General features: G+C 37.6%; 1 protein-coding gene across 7 annotated transcripts in view; it reads left to right on the top strand.

Annotated features, from left to right (window-relative positions):
- The window catches only part of LRRC4C (leucine rich repeat containing 4C), a 1,100,263-nt gene that overhangs the window by 472,409 nt on the left and 606,658 nt on the right, over window positions 1–21,196 (top strand). For all 7 annotated transcript variants that reach the window (XM_082748993.1, XM_082748990.1, XM_082748983.1 and 4 more), the window contains one exon: window positions 11,047–11,128. The gene's annotated coding sequence lies outside the window, so the exon portion shown is untranslated. The remainder of the gene's footprint in view (window positions 1–11,046; window positions 11,129–21,196) is intronic.

Raw genomic sequence — 21,196 nt, 5'->3', positions numbered from 1 at the left:
GACCCCTGAACTCTTAAGCATGGTCCTCTTCATTTTATACCTTTGATCCTCATGTCATCTTGAAGTAAGGAGGTATGTAATTCCTGTTGTAGGGAATTAGTAGTAGGGGCTCTGGCTTGTTAAAGGACTTGCTTATGGTCACCTGGTTGGTAGAGTGGAGTCAGGATTAGAACCCAGGTCTGTTTGCTACTTCCTTGTCTTCAGGACTAGTGTCTCTCTCTCCTTCACCTCCCGAAACCTCCATCAGAATACACTCCATACGTGATGGGACTCTTCCTACAACGCGGAAGCCCTCTTGTCTCTGTCCAGCATTAACCCCTTCAGGGACTCTATTTGGAATAAAATCAAACATCTTTGTAGAACTTACCTGACTCTACCTGATTGGAATCCTGCCCCTTCTCTTCTCACCTCTTGGTCCACTGCCTCCCAACCCCCCTTAGAAGGCATTGACCCATCCACTTTGAGATCTCGTATTCATTTTCAAAACCTTTTCTGAAGTCCTGGTCCACCAGTAACACTGACGCCTCCCATGGTGGTCACCATCATGATTGATTGGCAGCCCTAACTGCTGCTTTCAGTATTTATGAAAGCTCTGGCTGCTAGGCTGTGTTGCCCCTGGACTGCTCCCGTCCAAGGGTTACTACTAGCTCAGGTCTGTTTCGGTGAAACACAGGCCTCCCATCATGGGGGACTCTAGCTCAGGTATGTACCATTGACTTACTGGAGTCCTTCCTGAAGCTCTCCCAGACTCTTTCCGTCCAAACTTCTGTCCTTCCATCCTCCTTTCCTTCTGTCAGACTTCTGCCATATTCTGGAAGCTGCCTTTTCTAGCTATGGATCATTCACTATCCTTCACAGACACTTTCCCCAATAAATTTCTTTTATGTCTATCTCCATTTTGATGTGTGCTTCTTGATGGACCTGAACTGACATAGCCATAGGGGTGCCTTTCTCTATCCTGCACATACACCATCACAAGCAAAACAATCACATTTATGACTTATTTCTCTTTCCTAATTAGATGGTGAGGGCAGTAAAATCGGGGGAAAAAACATTTTATTACATCATTTATTTTTAGTCCTTAACACATTTCTTGGTACTTAGTGAATACTTAATAAGCGTTTGGATAAATGAGTGCTAAAAGTATGATCTCATCAAACATGAATTTATTTAGGTCAAAACAAGAAAAACTACATGTTTACTTCTCAGCTAACACCACCAACCAATGTGGAGATACCTGGAAGTTAGCTTAGGGTCACTAATGCAAGGCTTGTGTCTCAGAGTATTACCATGTGGCTTCTATATGCCCAAAATATTTTCTTGAGTTCAGATGAGTTTTCTTGCTTATGAACTTAATTTAACTAAACTGAAATCTTGAAATCTCACTGAATATCTCTCATCACTAAATGAAGCAGCCTTGATTAATCACTCCGAGCATTTCAAAATAATCTGTCAGTTAACCTATATTTAACATAAGCATCTGTAAAATCTATATGAGAGCATTCATTAGAAGGAAAGCATATTCTTGGAGAGCTATAAAATCAGATAGTAATTCTTAATATTTCAAGTGAGGAGTACGGTATAGAATGTTTCTATTTATTACTAGCAAATCTATTACAAATCTGCTCCAATCCATACAATGATAAAACTTATTTTTTGTCAGGTTGGTTTATATATTTACATATATAAATAGACTTTATATATAAATTAAATAGTCTATTTATAATTGAATTTTCTCTTCCCATAAAATTAGACTGGTTTGGCAACCTAACTCTGAAATACTATGTCATTGCTTGATAGCAGCCAATTCTACTATTTATTTCTCTCCATTTTTCACATTTGGGGATCTCTGTTAGATTTTTTTTTTTTTCACGTGTGATCTCTTAAATATGGTTTATGCTGCTCTGGCACCATGGACGATGAGAATAATAAGTATCACTTACTAAGTATCTATTATATGAACCCCAAATTATGTGTTAAATGCTATTATCCCAATCTTTCAAAGGAGATACTAAGGATCAAAGAATTTTAATAACTTGGAAAGCTACTGCCTTATAAGTGCTTTGAATACAGATCTGCCTGAATTTTGGACCGTCTGATTTTAATACAGTTGTTAGTGTTTTGGCTATCATGTTTGAACATCATCTATTGAATATTTTTTAATATTAAAATCATATAGTGATTTTCTGAGAACCTTGAAGTTTATTCTAGAAGCAGCAGAAACTACTTGGGTTTTAAAGAAAGGAAAATAATACAATTTGATACGTGCTTAAGTAACATGTGGAAAGTGGATAGTGTAAAATGTAAAGGATGTTCGATGAAACTAGAGAAGGAGAGGCTTGGAAGCCAGTTGTCGACAAGATGAAGCAGGAAGGGATTAGGATCTAATCTGAGAATATAAACAAGGGTATAGACAGGCAGGGAAGATGGGAGAAATACTTCTAAACTCAGTGGTCCAACAGTGTATGAACTGTGGGCCTTTGGCCAAATTGTTTACCCACAATGAATCCGTTTGCTCCTCTGTAAAACGGAGGCAATAAAATCTATTTCACAGTGTTATCGTGAGCTTTAAATAATAGTATATTAGCATGCACTTGGATGGTACATGCTATGAATCTCGGTGCTTTTATAAATAATATAAGTACCAAGAATTTTTTTCTCAAAGCTTCAGGATTGAAGTAGTATCACTATCACAGGTTTATAGAACTCAGAAAACTGAGACACAGTGAGGCAAAGAAAAAAGCAATAGAGTTGTGGCAATATCAGATTAAAATAATGGCATTTAGGGGCACCTGGGTGGCTCAGTGGGTTAAGCCACTGCCTTCGGCTCAGGTCATGTTCTCGGGGTCCTGGGATCGAGTCCCACATCGGGTTCTCTGCTCAGCAGGGAACCTGTTCTTCCCTCTCTCTCTCTCTCTCTCTGCCTCCTTGTGATCTCTGCCTGTCAAATAAATAAATAAATAAAATCTTAAAAAAAAATAATGGCATTTATTATATATCTGATATACAGTTGGTGCTTTATAAATGCCTGCCATTTACCACCTGGATTAATGTCCTCGAGAGGCAGAACCAAACATGACTCATTTCTGTAACAGGGTAACCCAGCACTTGGTGTGAACTAAACTGATTGGATCCTCATGGACACAGTTCAGGTCCTGTTCCTGATGCTGGGAATAAATGCAGTGGTAAAATAAACATGCTCCTGCCTTCATGACTTTTTCTTTTCTTTTCTTTTCTTTTCTTCTTGGAACTGATGTTCTGATGACTAGGTGATTGTGTGAAGGAAACAGAGTTGGAAAACTATTTCTAAATTATTTTCTGCAACATAGATATATATATATTTTTCTGGAAACATTTGCTCAAAAAGCTGCCACAAGAAGATTCTGCAACCTCTCTCTACTGCATTTTCAGTGATGACTAGGGGAACAAATTTGCTCCAGATTCTTTCATGAGCTCTTTCCCTTTTCATAGAGATAATTTTTTTAATCTTATTTCTAACAATTTTTAATTTTTTTTATTATGTTAGTCACCGTACAGTATATCATTAGTTATTGATGTAGTATTCCATGACTCATTGTTTGCATATAACACCCGGTGCTCCATGCAATACGTGCCCTCCTTAATACCCATCACCAGGCTCACCCGTTCTCCACCCTCCTCCCTTCTAAAACCCTCAATTTGTTTCCCAGAGTCCATAGTCACTCATGGTTCGTCTCCCACTCTGATTCCCACCCCGCCTTCATCTTTCCCTTCCTTCTCCTAATGTCCTCCATGCTATTGCTTATGCTCCACAAATACGTGAAACCATATGATAATTGACTTTCTCTGCTTGACTTACTTCACTCAGCATAATTTCCTCCAGTCCTGTCCATGTTGATGCAAAAGTTGGGTACTCATTCTTTCTGATGACTCATTGATATACCATTGTATATGTGGACCATATCTTCTTTATCCATTCCTCTGTTGCAGGGCAACTGGGCTCTTTCCACAGTTTGGTGATTGTGGCCATTGCTGCTATGTACATTGGAAAGCATATGACCCTTCTTTTCACTACATGTGTATCTTTGGGACACATACCCAGTAGTTCAATTCCTGGGCAGTTCTATTTTTAAGCTCTAGGCTATTACAGGTCCAGTCCTAGCTACAAACTAGCTTCTTTTCTGGTAAATCCTCAGCTCTTAAAATAGTGCCTAAAACAACAAGCACTCAATATTAATGTGTGTTGAATAAGTGGATAAGTGAATGAATAAATAAAGCCAATTTTTTTTCACTTTGTAGACCATTATTTCCTTACAAAGAGTAAGATATTTTCTCAGGAAAAATTGAGTATTCAAGAATTAATTACTAACTGGCATGTGTACTAGGGTTTATGGTTGTTCAGAGAAGATATTACAGTTTGAAAATTGTTCTTTAGAGTCATTTATAACAAGCATTGAGAAGATAATTTTGGCTACATTTATGTGGGCACCAAAACCACAGCATTTCTTTGAATTTCAGAATTGCCATTATGCCATCTTTGGTGTTTTTTTTTTTTTTTAATTAAATCTCACTTTCAAGATTCATATCATAAACAATTTTGTAAAAACATTAATGCTTAGTGTAAATGTGTCCCTGAATGTTACATCAGCCCAACAAATCATGAGAAAACTTCCCTCAATTTGTTCTTCCACCTCATTCTTCTATGTGGACACGCATAGAACTTATACATAATTGTAACATATATGCTAGTTAGGCAGTTCCTTTTTTCACTTGATCTTGTATCATAAGCATGTTTATACAGCCCTATGTAATTACATAATTATCATTTTATGTCTGGATGATAGTCTTTCTATTTACCCCAACCCTGTGTAGCTGCCCACCCACTCACCTTCCGTAGAGTTGTGCAAATTCATCCGTTCCAAATTGTGTCTAAAAACACACATTTGTAAGATATAGTCATCATATTGTATCATTTTCTAGTTGGAGAAATGCTTGAAATTCATACAAATGAATAGTTCTTTCCATTTAAGGGTGAAGATACAAAAACTGTGAGGGGGCAGTGAGAGGCAGAGTAGCCTGTTAGGAAGAATGGTAGAGTGCCAAGTGAATATGAATTGGATGATCTGGGACCATCACTTAACTCCTTTGTACCTAAGTTTCCTTGGGTGTGTCTCACTGAGATTGTATTTTTAGGGAAGTTGTGTTTATCAGCCTAAGATGTCCCACCTGCCCCAAACTAGCCATTGGCATTTTTAAACCAATCTACACAGTACAGAATCAAAATCAATCATGTAACGCACTTAGCTTAATATCGAGCATATTGTATGTGTTTAACATATGCTATCTGCTGCTGTGATTACCATTATAATGATGGTGATTATAGTACATCTCTCCTTGGTATGAGACAGGTGTATTCTGAAACTGCCCCTTAGTTTGTTGTCAAGTAGAGGGAATTATCTGTAGGATTTCCTCACCCTTCTCTGGAACTTTTTCCTGTGACAGTTCAGAATCATTGTCCTGTTCTCTTCCAAATGAAGAAAGGTCAGAGAAGATTAAGGTTGTTGTTATTGTCTTTTTTTCCCCCTCTGCCATTATAGCTGTTTATCAGAAGGAAGAGAACTGTCAGAACTGGAGGAGGACCCAGGCCTGCTCATTTATCTTCGCCCCCTTCTTCCAATCCAAGAGCACTACTGATAGAACATTCTCAAGTGATTCTTTTTAAGTGACTCAAGCTATATCAATTAGACTGGTATTTGTCATAACTATTTTATTGGCTCTCAGTAATCATAGCATGAATTACTGATATTACTCTCCAACATTACAATGAATCAGTTCACAGAAGCAATTACAAAGAAGAGTGAATTACTCTTGAGAATGCTTCTCAAATACCACAAAGTAACCAGGTCCTAAAGAATGTTACGATGGTATCAGTTACTCCATTTTTTTAAACTCATTATTAGTCTTCTCCATACTCACTAAATGTCCTCAGGTATAAAAGTGACTAGATTTGGGGAGCTCTAATATATTGACCTTAAATGATATATTCTGGGAATGGCAACATAATGACTGTAGTTAACAATAGTGCTTTATGTGTCAGGAAGTTGCTAAGAGAGTATATTTTAAAAGTCCCATCAAAAGGAAAATAATATAACAATGTGAGGTGATGGATATTAACTAAACTTATTGAAGTAACTGTGTATATTGTGGTGCTATACACACACACACACACATATACACCAGTATATACATTAATCTTATACAATATTATATGCTAATTATATCTCACTAAACCTGGGAAAATGATTTTGAATTAAAATTGGCTTCTGTCATTGGGGAGGTTATATTCTATGATGAGTGCTGTGAAGTGTGTAAACCTGACAGTTCACAGACCTGTACTTCTGGGGCTAATAATACATTATATGTTTATAAAAAAATTAAAAAAGAAACTAAAAAATTGGCTTTTGTAAACAAGCAAATACAGGAGCAGACCTACTGATACAGAGAAAAAACTGGTGCTTGCCAGAGGAGAGGGACGTGGGTGGGTGGGAAAAATAGGTGAAGTGGTGTGAGAAGTACAGGCTTCTAGATATGGAATGAAAAAGTTACTGAGATGAAAGTTACAGCATAGGGAGTGGCACCTGGGTGGCTCAGTTAGTTACACATCCCACTTGGGTAGTGATTTCAGGGTCATGAGACTGAGCCTTGCATAAGGCTCCATGCTCAGTGCAGAGTCTGCTTGAGAGTCTCCCTCTCCCTCTGACCCTCCCCCCACCTTCTCACATGTTCTCTAAATGAATGAATGAATAAAATCTTAAAAAGAAAAAAAGTAATAACATGGAATATAGTCAATGTTGTGTGGTGACAGATGGTAGCTATCCTTGTGAGCACATCACAATGTGTAGAATTGTCAGATTCCTGTGTTGGTTCCCTGAAACTAGTGTAACATTTTGTGTGAACTCTACTTCAATTTAAAAAAATCGATTTGGGGGGCACCTGGGTGGCTCAGTGGGTTAAAGCCTCTGCCTTCAGCTCAGGTCATCATCCCAGAGTCCTGGGATCCAGCCCTTTTGTTCAAAAATCCCAGGCTCCTGCCTTCAGCTCAGGTCATGATCCCAGGCTCCTGGGATCAAGCCCCACATCCGGCTCTCTGCTCAGCAGGGAGCCTTCTTCTTTCTCTCTCTCTGCCTGCCTCTCGGCCTACCTGTGACCTTTGTCTGTCAAATAAATAAAATCTTTTAAGAAAAATTTGATTTTTTTTTGTCACAAAGCTACCTAGATTGATATCTGTTTCACCACTTACTAGCTATGTCCCTGTACACATTACTCAATCTCTCTATACCTGTTTTCCATTTTCTGTAGAGATAATTATCGTAGCAACCTCATGGAGCTATTTGATAATTAAATGAAATAGTATAGGTAATCACTTAGAGTAGTACCTGATGTGTAATAAGTGCTCAAAACTGTCAGGTATTTTTGCTATTATTATTAATTTTATTACTAGAATAAGACACATTTCCTAGCTCTAAAAATCAGGCAAATATAAATCACCTATTTTTTAGATGTTAATAATAGTTATTATGGTAAAAAAAATGACCTACTTTAAGATCAAAAAACCAAACTTTGGTACTGAACCCATAGCAAATTAACTTTATGAACTAAGTCAGATATCTGAAAATTGCTGTAAAACACAAATGTGTACACTGTAAGACGATACATGATTTGTATCAGGATTGACGTAAGGCTCAACTATATTGTACATTTAAGTTGTCATGTCTTATTTAGTGCCTTTTGATACTCAAATTACATTTTTTACTGATTGTTTCATTTTATTTATTCAGCTCCCTTGGGAAACTGATTGAGCTAATGTTATTATGTTAGTCTTATTGCTAAGGATCTAGGATTCAGAATGATGTTACACAAGCAAAGTATGCTGAAACAGGAGTGGACCATATGTTTTCTCACATCAAAAGAATAAACTCCTTCAGCACAATGTATTTAGGCCCCTACCATGTACCAGGCATAATGCAAGGCACTAGAAGTATAGCAGCACATAAATCAATGAAAATTCTCGCCCTCATGGAGTTGACTTGCTTTTAATGGGAAAAGAAGAATTTTTTTTTAATTTATTCTTTTAAAGATTTTATTTATTTATTTGAGAGAGGGGTTAGAGGAAGCAGACTCCATGCTGACCACAGAGCCCTATGTCTGCCTCGATCTCATAATCCTGAGCTCATGACCTGAGCAGAAATCAAGAGTCAGATGCTCAACCAACTGAGTCCCGAGGTGGCCCAAGAAGAATGATTTTTAAAGGTCTCTATGTGGAAGATGTAGTTTATTAGGTGGAACAATCACTTTAAAGAAAAACTGAGGTATAAACAAGGATAGGTAGTACAAGGTACAGGATGTCCCTCTTTTAAATAGGGCAGACAGGCAAATTTTACTAAAAAAAGTGAATGGATATCAGTAAGTATCCAGTAGAGGTTTGTAAGAGGTTCACCTGGGTCAGCAGAAGAGTGTTAGTTACTTGGAGAGGGAACAGCAGAAGAGAAGCCCAAAGGATGAAACAAGCCTGGGAGTTTTTTTTTTTTTAACTTTTGTAAAAAGATTTTTATTTATTTGGCAGACAGATCACAAGTAGGCAGAGAGGCAGACAGAGAAAGAGAGAGGAGGAAGCAGGCTCCCTGCTGAGCAGAGAGCCCAATGTGGGGCTTGATCCCAGGAGCCTGGGATCATGACCTGAGCTGAAGGCAGGAGCCTGGGATTTTTGAACAAAAGCCAGGAGGCCACTGTGGTGTGAGCACAGTGAACACAAGGAGGTATCTGAGAGTTAACATGGTACCAGATCATGTAGGATTTTGCTAACCTTTTGGTGATTTTGATTTTTATTAGAATGAGATGGAAGTTACTAGAAGGTTTTGAGAATAGAAGAGACTTAATCTGGTTTATTCTTTAATAGAATTATTTTGGTTGCTATTTTGAGACTAGACAAAAAGAAGGGATAATCTAAAATAAGAAGACTCCATTGCCAAAAACTTAAAACTACTTATAGTGTCTTGGATCACTATTTTATTGGTGGGATGGGGAAAGTAGTCCTATTTTAGATACATTTGGGATATCTTTTGAAGTAAGCACAAGTGAGATTTGTTAACATACTTGATATGGGGTCTGGAGGGAAGAGTGGAGGCAAGGTGACTCTGAGTGTTTTGGAATGGAAAAGCAATGATAAAATGAAATTGCCCTTACCTGAGAAGAAATTTTAAGAGGAGCAAATTGGAACTGAGTTTTAGATATGCTAATTTGAAATCACCTATTAGCACTCTAAAAAGCACTATAACGTGGGTCTATCAAGTAAACAGTTGATTTAAATATGGCACTCATGCGAAGTATGGGCTAAAACAAAAATTTGGATGTAAAGATATTTATATTTTAATTATTTGTTTGACACACACACAGAGAGAGAGCGAGAGAGCGAGAGAGCACAAGCATGGGGAGCCCAAAAGGGAGAAACAGGCTCCCAACTGAGAAGGGAGCCCAATACAGGACTTGATCCCAGGATCCTGGGATCAGGACCTGAGCTGAAGATGGATGCTTAACAGCTGAACCACCCAGGTGTACCTGTGTGTAGAGATATTTAAAACAATAGGCTTGGGTTAGCTCTTGAAGGGGCATAGTCTAATAAAAAATAGAGGATATTAAAGATGTGAGCCAGGAGGAGAAGCCTGCAGAGTAGACTAGGAAAGCATAACAGATTGGAAAAGGAACATGGGAAGGAATGATGATTTGGAAGCCATGCAAATACAGTATTTCAAGTGAAAAGAAATATCTTATGGGTATAGTGTAAAGTCCTGACTATAGCATTACTAAATGTCTGATTTACACCAAATTAAAGTAAGAAGCAATTGTCCATTATATTTGAGTGCCCATTATGTGCACAGTGAAGATAGTGATTAAGGGAAAAACCAACCAACCAACTTTCACAGATAAAACATTCTTCTTGCCATTAAAGCTCAAAGGCAGGGAGGTAGAATTAAAAACACTGCTTATAAGTCTCATTATGAATGGCAAAAAAAATTCTGTGGGAATATGGATAAGAGAGAGATTAAATTTGATAGACAGCTTCAGTGGGGGAAAGGTCATATTTGAGCTGGGTATTAAAGAATAACTGAATTTTGGGGGGGTCAGAATGGGAATGGATAAATAATAATGACATTGCAGGCAGACAGAGGCAGGAAAAGCAGAACATGTTCAGGAATGCGTAATAAATTGATTGGACTAAAATAGAGTGTGCAAAGAAAGAAGGGAGTAAGTGGTAGTAGATACATGCTTTTGCCTTGAAGGAACATCTTGGTCAACAGTCCAGTAGAAAAAAATTTTTGAAAAGCTGAATATTATGATTACTATCATTTTTTTTAAAAAGCTTTTTATATTCTGCTGAACACCTGTCACCCTCCAAAATACAATAGACAGTTATTTTACTAGTAAGATGAATCTATTTGAGAGTAACAGAGGAATGGCAGTTCAGGGCAGGCAAACTACAAGTCTGAAGAGACAATGGGACGATCAGCTTCAGTTAGGCTTTAGGAGGAGATTGGGGAAGGATTAGTTTGAACAAAAGTTCATTAGAGAGGAACAAGTTGGAGCTTCTGGTGGCTTCTCCTTGGCTGCAACTGGTGGTGAGTGTGTTGCTGCTGAGGCAGAAAGAGAACTTACTTCTTTTCCTTAAAAGTAGGAGATGAACTTTCTATGTGAAAAATGGGCCCCCTTATGGAAATGATTTTCATCTTCCTTCTTTTTGCTGGTTATGTAGGCTTCAGGGAGCAGTACCCACAGGGGAGCTCCCCCTTTAGGGCCTCCTGCCTCCATTGCAAAGGAAGTTTCTTTGATTTATTCTCATAAAGCTCAAGCATGACATAGAGTAGGATGAATATACACTTGGAAAATATAGAGAAATAGAAATTCTTCCGTGTGATTTCCTCTCTCTGGTAGCTTTTCATTCACCTACTTTTTGCTTGGGCTGTTTTCTAACTTCCTTAAGTGAAATGTACTTTAATTATATGTCTTCCCTAGAAATGGTTCTCGGTCCTGCAAGCCTGCCAGATCACCCAGGAAGAGTGGGACCAAGTCAACTGGAACATCCAACCCACTGAATGTACGTGAGTACCCCGTTAACAGCTTTTAAAACGTGAGACAAGGTATCTTGTATGTGATTTAAAGTGCCTCGGAGTCAGCTGTAAATTAATATGTTTAATTGCTTAGTGTGGGTGAGCAAGTTCTCACTGGTGACAGCGGGATTTGCGTGTGCACCTGTGACAGAGCTTGACTTCCCCTCAAAGCACACACATTGCATTTATGCCTGGGATCACTTGGTCTCTCATAACTACACCAGACACCATGCTGAGTTTTATTTGCCTCCTTGAACCGGAAGGCAGCCAGTTGTTTGGGGTTCTCTCTTACCTTTCTGTTGTCTCTCGACCTTATCCCCTGTTATACTTAAGCCAGTCTCCAGGTAATATTTACTTATGTCATTACTGGAATATTTTATGGATCCTTCATTAGATCAAATGCCCCAAGCAGGCAAGGACCCTGCCTATTTGCTGACACATCATAGTCACTCAACATTTCCATGCTGCCTGACCATGCCTGGTCCCTGGTAGGATATGACCACTTAAAGTATTCCTACACTTTCATGGTTTTTCAAAATATCTGTGCTTCTTGGGTTCCTATCTTTCCCAGAGTTGCTCAGTCTTAGATAAAAAAGCCTCCTGCTTTCTAGAAAAGATAAGACTATCTGATGTGAACATCACTAAATATTTCTTCATTGGACCTTAAAATATCTGTTTCTATCTCTAGTGTATTTCTTGTTTCCCAAAATAACCTCTTAGATTAGATTTTAATCCTAAAACTTTACATTTTTTACCAACTTTATTAAATTAGCTATTCCTCCCCAATTTGCATCTCTCCATTTTCCTGGTTCCTTCCACGTAGACAAAAAACAAACATACATTTGTTGCCCTTATCATGGAAAAATGCAACCAACCAAATGAAAACAAACCTCTTTTGTCTCACTGTTCTCAGTTTCCCCCCCCCCCCAACTTAGCTGCTTTTAGCCGTTCAAACTTCTTTATAGAACTGTCATTGTTCTTTGCCAAGTCATGGTAAACTCTACAAGAGAAGGGTTTCTTTTTATTGTGCTGTGCAGTATATTTTCAGTATCTGGCACAATATCTAAGCTGGTAAGGGCTCAATGATTAAATGTGTTAATTTTAGCTACCCTTTCACTTCCCACTCTCTACCTGAGTGTTAAAATTTTGCTTCAAGCACTGCTTAAATTACTCTCACCACCATAGTTCCCTTCTCTGTCATTCAAACCGCAGTTATACTGTAAATACTTCTCTTATATACCATACTATAATCTGTCTTAATTCTTGTTAACTATATATGCCTCATCACTTCCTCAGCATCTGAGGAGATCAGGACAACAATGTGGTTATTTCTTTAGCTCTCCCATCTCTTAACAAAAGGCTTGTCTGTCAATAATTATTAATGAATTGAATTAATACTTCATGCCTTAAAAGATCTTCTAACATTACATTGACCACATTAGTATTGCCTTTGATAAAATATTGATAAAATATTTTGTCCCAGAAATAAAAAGAGGAACATGAAATAGGAAAGCCTTTTAAAAACCATGAGCAAAGGACTACCCTGCCTTGTTTAGTCTACCCATCATTCAGCCATGGAGCCCAAGAAGGAATCTACCTATGCTGAGCACTTTGACATCCACTTGAATTCCTGAACAAAATCAGAATCTGTTAACAGGAAAGGACAGGGCAAGTGGCTATTTTATAGACAACCAACAGTGCCTCCTACACGTTACCTTTTAATTTTATGCTTGTCCGTGATTGATTCAAGTGTGAGAATGGGGTAAGTGGCCCAGCTCTGACTCGTGAGTTAGAAGAGAATGTTTGCTGGCGAATTCTGGGAAAAGATTTTTCTTTCTGATAAAAATACATGCATGTAGGGAGAAATACCCTCCCCATTTCTTTTCTGCCCTTGGATATTGTCAAATGAAGAGATGATGTTTGCCACCATAGCAGCCATCCTATGACCATAAAGACAAAGACAAAAGTATCTCTGAGAATATAACCAAGAGTCTTGGCATTGGAGACTTAATGATTTAATTAACCTTGGAAACATAAAGTCTAATCTTTTTGTTATTTGAAATAGTTAACCCACCTCATCTAAGGTTTTTTTTATTATTTGCAGGCAAAACTATATTATCTGAAATAAAAGTGACCTAATACTGTTAAAGAAAATTCAAATCATTAAAATAAGAATTTTAAAAAAATACTATGCTGAATGAATCATGATATATGGCTTTGTATTTATGATCCGTGCATTTAAAGAATTAGAATTATCGATCTATGTGTAAGTCATACCCATATAGACACACACATACATGCATAAAAATGTGGTTGTGACCACTTGATGAAAGAAAAACCATTGATTACATCATTTCTAAGATAGTAAAATCATAAAATCATTTTCTGGGCCCTTTAAATGCACCCAGTAAGTGCCCACGAGATAGAAAATCCTTAGGAAACTGTGTTAGGCACCTAAACAGAGACTCAGGAGTTAGTCCACACTCATCTTCTCTCTCTTTTCTTGTTTGCCTTTCCAAAAATAGGTTTCTATGTTTTCTCCTATTTGCTTCTCTTCTTCCTCTAACTCATATGGATTATAATTGCCCAGGCCCAATCTTCTGAGACTCCTTTTTGATACACTATTTCCAGTCTTAACTACGGGCCGCATGCCCTGAAACCCATGGATGAAGTTTTCTCCACCATGCACCTTTCTCAGGCCTTAGGACACCTTAGGAGTCTCTGGAAAGAGATCAGGCAAAACCAAAGTGATTGTTTAGTGGCTTGTGGGCTAAATAATTTATTGTTTAATTAACTTCTCTGTTTTCTCATTAGCTGTAATTTTATGTAAAGAGAAATCATTTATTTAAGAAAAATATGGTAGATTTAATTTGTTTTTCCTGCAGCAGAAAGTGGTCCATGTGCAGACTTAAAATTTGAATTCTATTGCTTGTGTCCTGCTCACTTGTAGGATCACTATTTATCATAGTGGGGTCTGCAAAATCTAAATAATTCCCAAAGCAAAAGCATTTTAAAAATCTAGAATCAGGGGTACTGGGTGGCTCAGTGGGTTAAGCTTCTGCTTTCGGTTCAGGTCATGATCTCAGGGTCCTGGAATCGAGCCCCGCAGTGAGCTTTCTGCTCAGCAGGGAGCCTGCTTCCTCCTCTCTCTCTGCCTGCTTCTGATCTCTCTCTCTCTCTCTCTCTCTCTGTCAAATAAATAAATAAAATCTTTAAAAAAATCTAGAATCATTTACAATTAAGGGGGATCCATAAAGACTTAATGTGGGAGGTCCGTCCATTTCTAATTTAGTGACTTGAATGACTTTATGGTCTATACCTCTTCTGTAACTACTTGGCACATGCATTAGGCTAATTGCCACAACCCTGTATGTATAGGATATATCACAGACACTAATCTGGAGGAACCCCAATGTCCTCTCTGAGTTTCATTTAGTTGTTCAGTTGGATAGTCTTTATTTTTTTTTTCCTTTATGCTGCCCTCTACTCTGGAGGCTGACTTGTAGACGCTTGATCAAAGGGCTCTAGTCCCCTCTTTGGCCAAAGAAGAGCACCAGCAAGAGATAATAAAAAGGAAAAGTGAGATCAGGGTACTCATTCCATAGGATCCCTTTCCACATGTTTATCTAAGATTGGCGAGGTCCTTCAGCCACAGGTCTGTTTCCATCAAAGCTACCTTCCATGAGTGAGACATGCAGACACTGTTTCCATGAAAAGCTGCCCCACCTACTCCCTTCTGACCTAGGAGGAGTAGGTCCTTTTGTCTTACTACCTCAGACCCCTGCACCCTAGTTCCTCTACATCCTAGGTACTGTCCTTCAAATAGCTCCCTTAAACTTAACTTTTCATGAATTACCTTCATCTGAACGTGCCAGATATTTCCTGTGTTATATGTCTCTCTTTGTGATTCTTTAATCACTATCGTATTGACTAGAAGTCTGCAAAATTGACCACTAAGAGTAGTGAGCAACAAATTAAATGTAAATATTTAGATAATAGGCTTGGATTACATGTTAATATAAAAAGAAGTCTTGGAAAATATGAAAAATATTACCTAGACTATGTTTGTCATTTCCTTCTATACATTGAGATTGGTCCCTAAAACACATTCTGGAATTGAATTACTGGAAGGTGGTACCAGTTCCTGTGTACTTTTTTCCCCCCCAGTGGGGGGATAGCATAGAATTTCTACTGAACTTACCAGGGCTATAAATCAAGCTTTCATCCATTTAGTTTTTCCTTTTAGAAGATGTTAGAAGGTAATTGACTGATATGGCCAGTAGTTGAGCTCTTTTAGGCCTTGATAAAGCCATCTGTTTGGTGGTATGGGGGCCCCTATTTACAAAAACAAAACAAAACAAAACAAAAAAACTGGAAGTCAGCTATCTTGATTTGTTCACATTCAACAAGTTAGAGATTTTTTTTGAATGTTTTGCTTTTTATCTTCTGTTTGTTTATTTTTAAAGAGGAGATATCTCAAAGCAACAGAATTGGATCGTTTCCAGCTAAGAAGAATTCAAATGAGAAATAATGTCTTTTCATTCAAGTACACAAATTACCCTCTGAACATTTTTTAAAGTCTGTGTTAAAAGGAAAGAGGCAGTTCTTAATATTAAACTTAGTTCCACATCTAATCACCAACCAAAATATTTCCACAACATTTGAATGTTTGAAATTTACTTGCTGCTTTGAAATCATAAAAGAGATTGTAGACCTACTGTGGAGAGTTTGAGAAATTGAGCGAAAAAAAAGTTTATAACTCTAACCTAAGAACTATTTTAATTTTTGTACATTGACATCATTTTTAATATAGTTTTAATCTCAGTGTATAAACGTATTTGCATCCATAGGCCAGAGATTTTTCTCAATTACTATATAGTTTTATAATAATTAATTTTGGATATCTTTAAGAAAACTATTTGTCACAGAATAAGTGTTCAATAAGAGCTTTTATTTAGTAAGAGAGATATTTAGTGCAATTTAAAAAAAATAGACATTTCCATTATAATGACATTCACTGATAAGCACCTACTTCCATATCATGAATTAGTAAATTCCACAAGTTTTAAGATGCACATGTTGCTTTCAAAATTTTCCAGTTTTTAAGCTGCAGCACATCTTAACAATAGTGCAATAGTTTAGTTTTCAGCATGTTTTTATTTTATATTCTACATAAAATAACAAGAGGTTCATGATATTTTAATATCTCAGTTTCTGAGTTTACCAGACAGAGGGGTGTGTGTGTGTGTGTGTGTGTGTGTGTGTGTATTTGTGTGTGTGTGTGTGTGTGTGTGTGTGTGAGGTCAGATGTGGCAGTGAATTCTGAAAGATTAAACCTCATTACTCACATTCCATCTATTTTGGAAATGAAGTCCTTCCTGTTTTAAACCATAAAAATTGCTACAAAAAAGCCATAAAACTTAGGTAATGAAATAAAAAGGGAAAGTCGTTAATTTCACTACTGGAGTTACAGGGCTTACAAAATTTTTTTAGTGCATTTCTCTTTTAAACTTCTAAATGTTTAAAGTCATGTATGTTTTAGGTCTACTTACAAAGAAAAGAAGTATTTACCTTGATTCCTCAGAAAGAAGTATTAAAAATAAATGAAAAGATTTCCCTCTCTCTGAGAGAACATCTTTCTCTAAAAGAAAAAAAAGAGTAACCTAACATACATACCTCTCCTCCCAGTAATTCAGGGAAACTCAGGTTCTGTCTGGAAGACCGGAGTAAACTATCTATAAATGTCAAAAGGATGTCTCTGAGTACTTCCCACTGGCAAGCAAAATCATCATTTAGTTATAATAGAAATTACATTTTAATCAATATGCCCTTTGCTATTAATCCATTTTTGACTGCCTTAAGAGCCTTTAATAACACGTTAGGAAAAATCACTCAGCTAATGAGTAATTCCAAGGAGAAAAGGGCTGGAATTCCTTTCATTTTTAATTTACTAAGTACAGAATTGACATATATATTTTGTATTCTTGATACTCCTGGTAGAACCTAACATTTCTTTGTATATGAGATGCCTTTCTCGGCAACTTAAAAGAAAAACAAACCAAAGCACTCTGTGGTCTTTATTGGTAGTGCAGATTCGATCAGCTATCAGCAAATACACATTTTCTCAGCTCTGGCAAGGACCTGATGGTTGATGATATTCTTTAGTTGTCATTGCCTGCTGTGGCTTACTTTATTTATTTTTTTTAAGTGCAATAGCAATGCACATTTATTTAAGAAATATCAGAATATTTCATTAAAAAAAAAAAAGCACTTAATGTCCTTAACACTCAGGATACTCCCTTGCTAATATTACATAAATCCATTATCACTGATGCCTGTTCATCTGGGTGTTTTATGTAGTCACATTCCTATTTAAAAAAAATATATATTTGCAATGACTTTTTATTCAATAATTCATTGTAAATATGTTTTCTCTTTTCCCATTTTATTTTATTTTATTTCTTTTCAGTGTTCCAAGCTTCATTGTATATGCAGCACACCCAGTACTCCATGCAATACGTGCCCTCCACAATACCCACTGCCAGGTTCACCGAACCCCCCACCCCTCTCCCCTCCAAAACCCTCAGTTTGTTTCTAAGTCCACAGTTTCTCATGCTTTGTCTCCCCTTCGATTTTGTTTTCTTTTTAATAGGTATGTGTGCAAGATTTTTATAAAGTGTCTATGGTATTTCTTTGTAGAAATCTATCTTGATTTATTTCACTGAGACTCTAGTGTTAAAAGCATATTGTATCCAAATTTATATTATTAGAAACAGAGCTGGAATAAACATGCTCATCACTTTGGGTGCTATCCTTTACTATTTTAGTAGAATCAATTACCCCAAATAAAATACTGGAGTAACACACATAATTTGAGTATTTTACATCCTTGCGAAATCTAGAAAGTTTTTAAATCAACAATGTGGGGGAGTGACTCAGGGATAAATATTAACTAATTTGATGAATACTGTCTTAGTCCATTTGAGCTGCTATAACAAAAGGCCATAGATGGTATGGCTTAAACAACAAACATGTATTTCTCACAGCTCTGGAAGCTATGAAGTCCAAGATCAAGGAGCTGACAGATTTGGTGTCTGGTGAACAGCCCCCTCCTGGTCCATAGACATCTGTCTTCTTGCTGGGTCTTTACTTTGTTTGAAGTGCCAGGAACCTTAAAAGTGCAGGCTCTTTTAAGGACCCTAATCCCACCATAGGGGTTTCATGCTCCTGACTTAACCATCTCCCAAAAGCCCGACTTCCAAATACCATCACATTGGAAATTTGATTTCAGCATAGGAATTTTCGGGGAGGGAGACACCAACATTCAGTCTATCGTAGGTGGAAATGCTATTCTGTTCTATTATTTTGATTTTTTTCTTTACCATGAATAAGCATTCATATTTTTCACACATGTCTTTTTTAGTTGTCCCTTTATTAGTTGCCCATTTATGTTCTTATCTGGGTCATGTTTACTGAGGACAAAGGAAGAGGAGAGAACATAATGTACAATATAGAGGTCATAGGGAAGCAGCCAAGGAGGTATTCTCCCCAGTAAGCATCAACGCCTGCTGGAAAGTAATCTCTTCCCCTGGAGACTTGTGATGAATTTGGCATTTGTACCGAATGCCAAAGCAAACATGCAATTTAGCAAAACTCTAGTCTGACTGGTTCTTGGCATTTATGTTGATTAAAGGAAAAACAAGTTAGACTCTGACTTTCTTTTTTTAACCACCTGTTAGCAGGTGGTATCAGCACCGTTAACAGTAAAGGCTGGGATCCTTCTACTTTAAAGTAAGTGGTTAAAGGAAATCAGAAACATGTATTGACTATCTACAGTGTTTTAGAATGTGGAGTAAGAATTTACTTCTATTTTCTATTGTCAACGGACTTGGAAATATTCAGCATCCATTTTATCCATCTGTATTCTTCTGGAATAATGCCTAGAATAATGCCTGGCATATAGTAGAAGTTCAATAAATGCATAAGTATCTTCAGTTTGCTGATGTTAAAAAAGGATGATCAGAGAGATTGAGTAATTTTTAATGTGGTAACACAACTAGGAAGAAATAGTCTCAGGATTCAATATCACTTTGTTCAGGCCTAAACTCTATGCTCTACTTATTTCCTATAACATCTCTTCCTTACTTTCCTCTTGTTATACATTTTTTTCTGGCAAAATCAGCTAGATTATACTCTGAACCAACCCAGTGACATCAGTAGCTTAAAACAGGGAAGGTTCCCTGTTGTGCATAGTGGGCAGCAGTTGAGAGTTGGCAGAGGGCCCTCTAGGTAGTTCATACTCCCTAGACCACTTATACTTACCAAGGCTAAGGAGCCAAGAGTTACAGGGTTTTGTTTTGGCTTATTAAAATTCCAACCAGAAGTGACATCTGCTCATATTTCTCTGGTCAAAGAAAGCCATTAAATTTCTTGAGTGTTGTGAAACTTCATGGAGACTAGAGGGTGAGAAAGTACATTTGGGTGGGCCCAAAGAAATTGCCAGCATACGTATAAGTGAAAGAGGATGGCAGGAGAAGCAGATCAGAGATGGAGATGTGAAGACAATGCACAGGAGAAAAAAAAAAAAAAAGCTACAGAGTTGTGGTCGGTATCTCCCTCTCATCCACAAACACTTAGATGACTTTGATGGTTAATTTTACGTATCATCTGGACAGGACTGTAATACCTAGATAGTTGATCAAATATTATTCATGTGTCTATGAAGGTAACTTTTGGATGAAATTGACATTTAAATCTGTGTACATTAAATAAAGCCTGTTACCTTCCAAATGTGGACAGGCCACATCCAAACAGTCAAAGCCATCTTCTTTTTAAGATTTTATTTATTTATTTATTTATTTATTTATTTATTTATTTATTTTGAGAGAGAGAGAAACAGAACGAACATGAGTGAGGAGTGGGAGGGACAAAGGGAGATGGAGAGAGAGAATCCCAAGCTGACTCCATGGTAAGTGGGAAGCCCACTGCAGGCTTGACCTCAGGACCCTGAGACCATGACCTGAGCCAAAATCAAGAGTCTGACTCAACCAGTTGAGCTACCCGGGTGCCTCAAACCAGTCAAACCCTTAATAGAACAAGGACTGACTTCCCCTGAGCAGGAAGGAATTCTGACTACAGTCTATTTTTGTACTGGAACTGAAAATCTTGACTTTCTACTCTGCTCCTTTTCTCTCTCTCTCTCTTTTTCTCAACACACATATATGTACAGCAGAGCAATTTCTTCATTTAAAAGAGATCATTTTTGAATAGGTGAAAGATAATATCCACAGGCATTATTCCAGCTTCTAAGAGGCCGTGAAATCTTCAGGCAGATAAAGTACTAAGGTTAATACAGAGAGGGATAAAATTTATGTGGCCCAACACACACATACACACATACACACACACACACAGACACACACACACACACACCCCTATTGGTTTGGTTTCTCAGAAGAAACCTGACTGGTACAGACACTTAGTCCCATGCAGAAGCACATTTACTCCTTCTAAAAGAGAAAACTCAGAGAAGGCAACCAGTTGTCATGTCCAGCTTAGTCTCGGATGCTGAGAGAGACCCTATAATAGTTTCTGAAATGGGTCTGGCCGTGGAACTTCTTGGCCTGGAGATTTGTATGCATCAAAGAGGAAATTATGTGTTCTTCTTAGAGCTGATAGGTAATGATCAAGTGCTGATGGGAATAAACACTTCCCGAGGCTTCCATAGGTTTTCTGATTTGGTATAATTCTGCTCAGTTGGAATGGTTGGCTGCTCTGTTTATGGATTCCCAGTCCAAATTCTTTTGGTTTATCCTTTTTGGGGGGGGTAGTCGTGGTCATCATCGTCTTCATCTCCTCCTCCTCCCCCTCCTCCTCCTTCCCCTCCTCCCCCTCCTTCTCCTCCTCCGTGGTCACATCTCCAATGCACCTGAGAGAGTATGTTCTTCTGGGAGAGGTGAGCAACTTTTTAAACTCACCTTCTGCCCAAGAGTCTTTTTAAAATATTAAGTATTTAGAGTCTTTTTCTCAAAAACGTAGTTGGCTCCTTACCTGTC

The sequence above is a fragment of the Mustela nivalis genome (genome assembly GCF_964662115.1).
Source record: "Mustela nivalis genome assembly, chromosome: 9".
NCBI lineage: Eukaryota > Metazoa > Chordata > Mammalia > Carnivora > Mustelidae > Mustela > Mustela nivalis.
The sequence above is the reverse complement of the archived record's forward strand: the minus strand, read 5'-3'. Positions and strand labels throughout refer to the sequence as shown.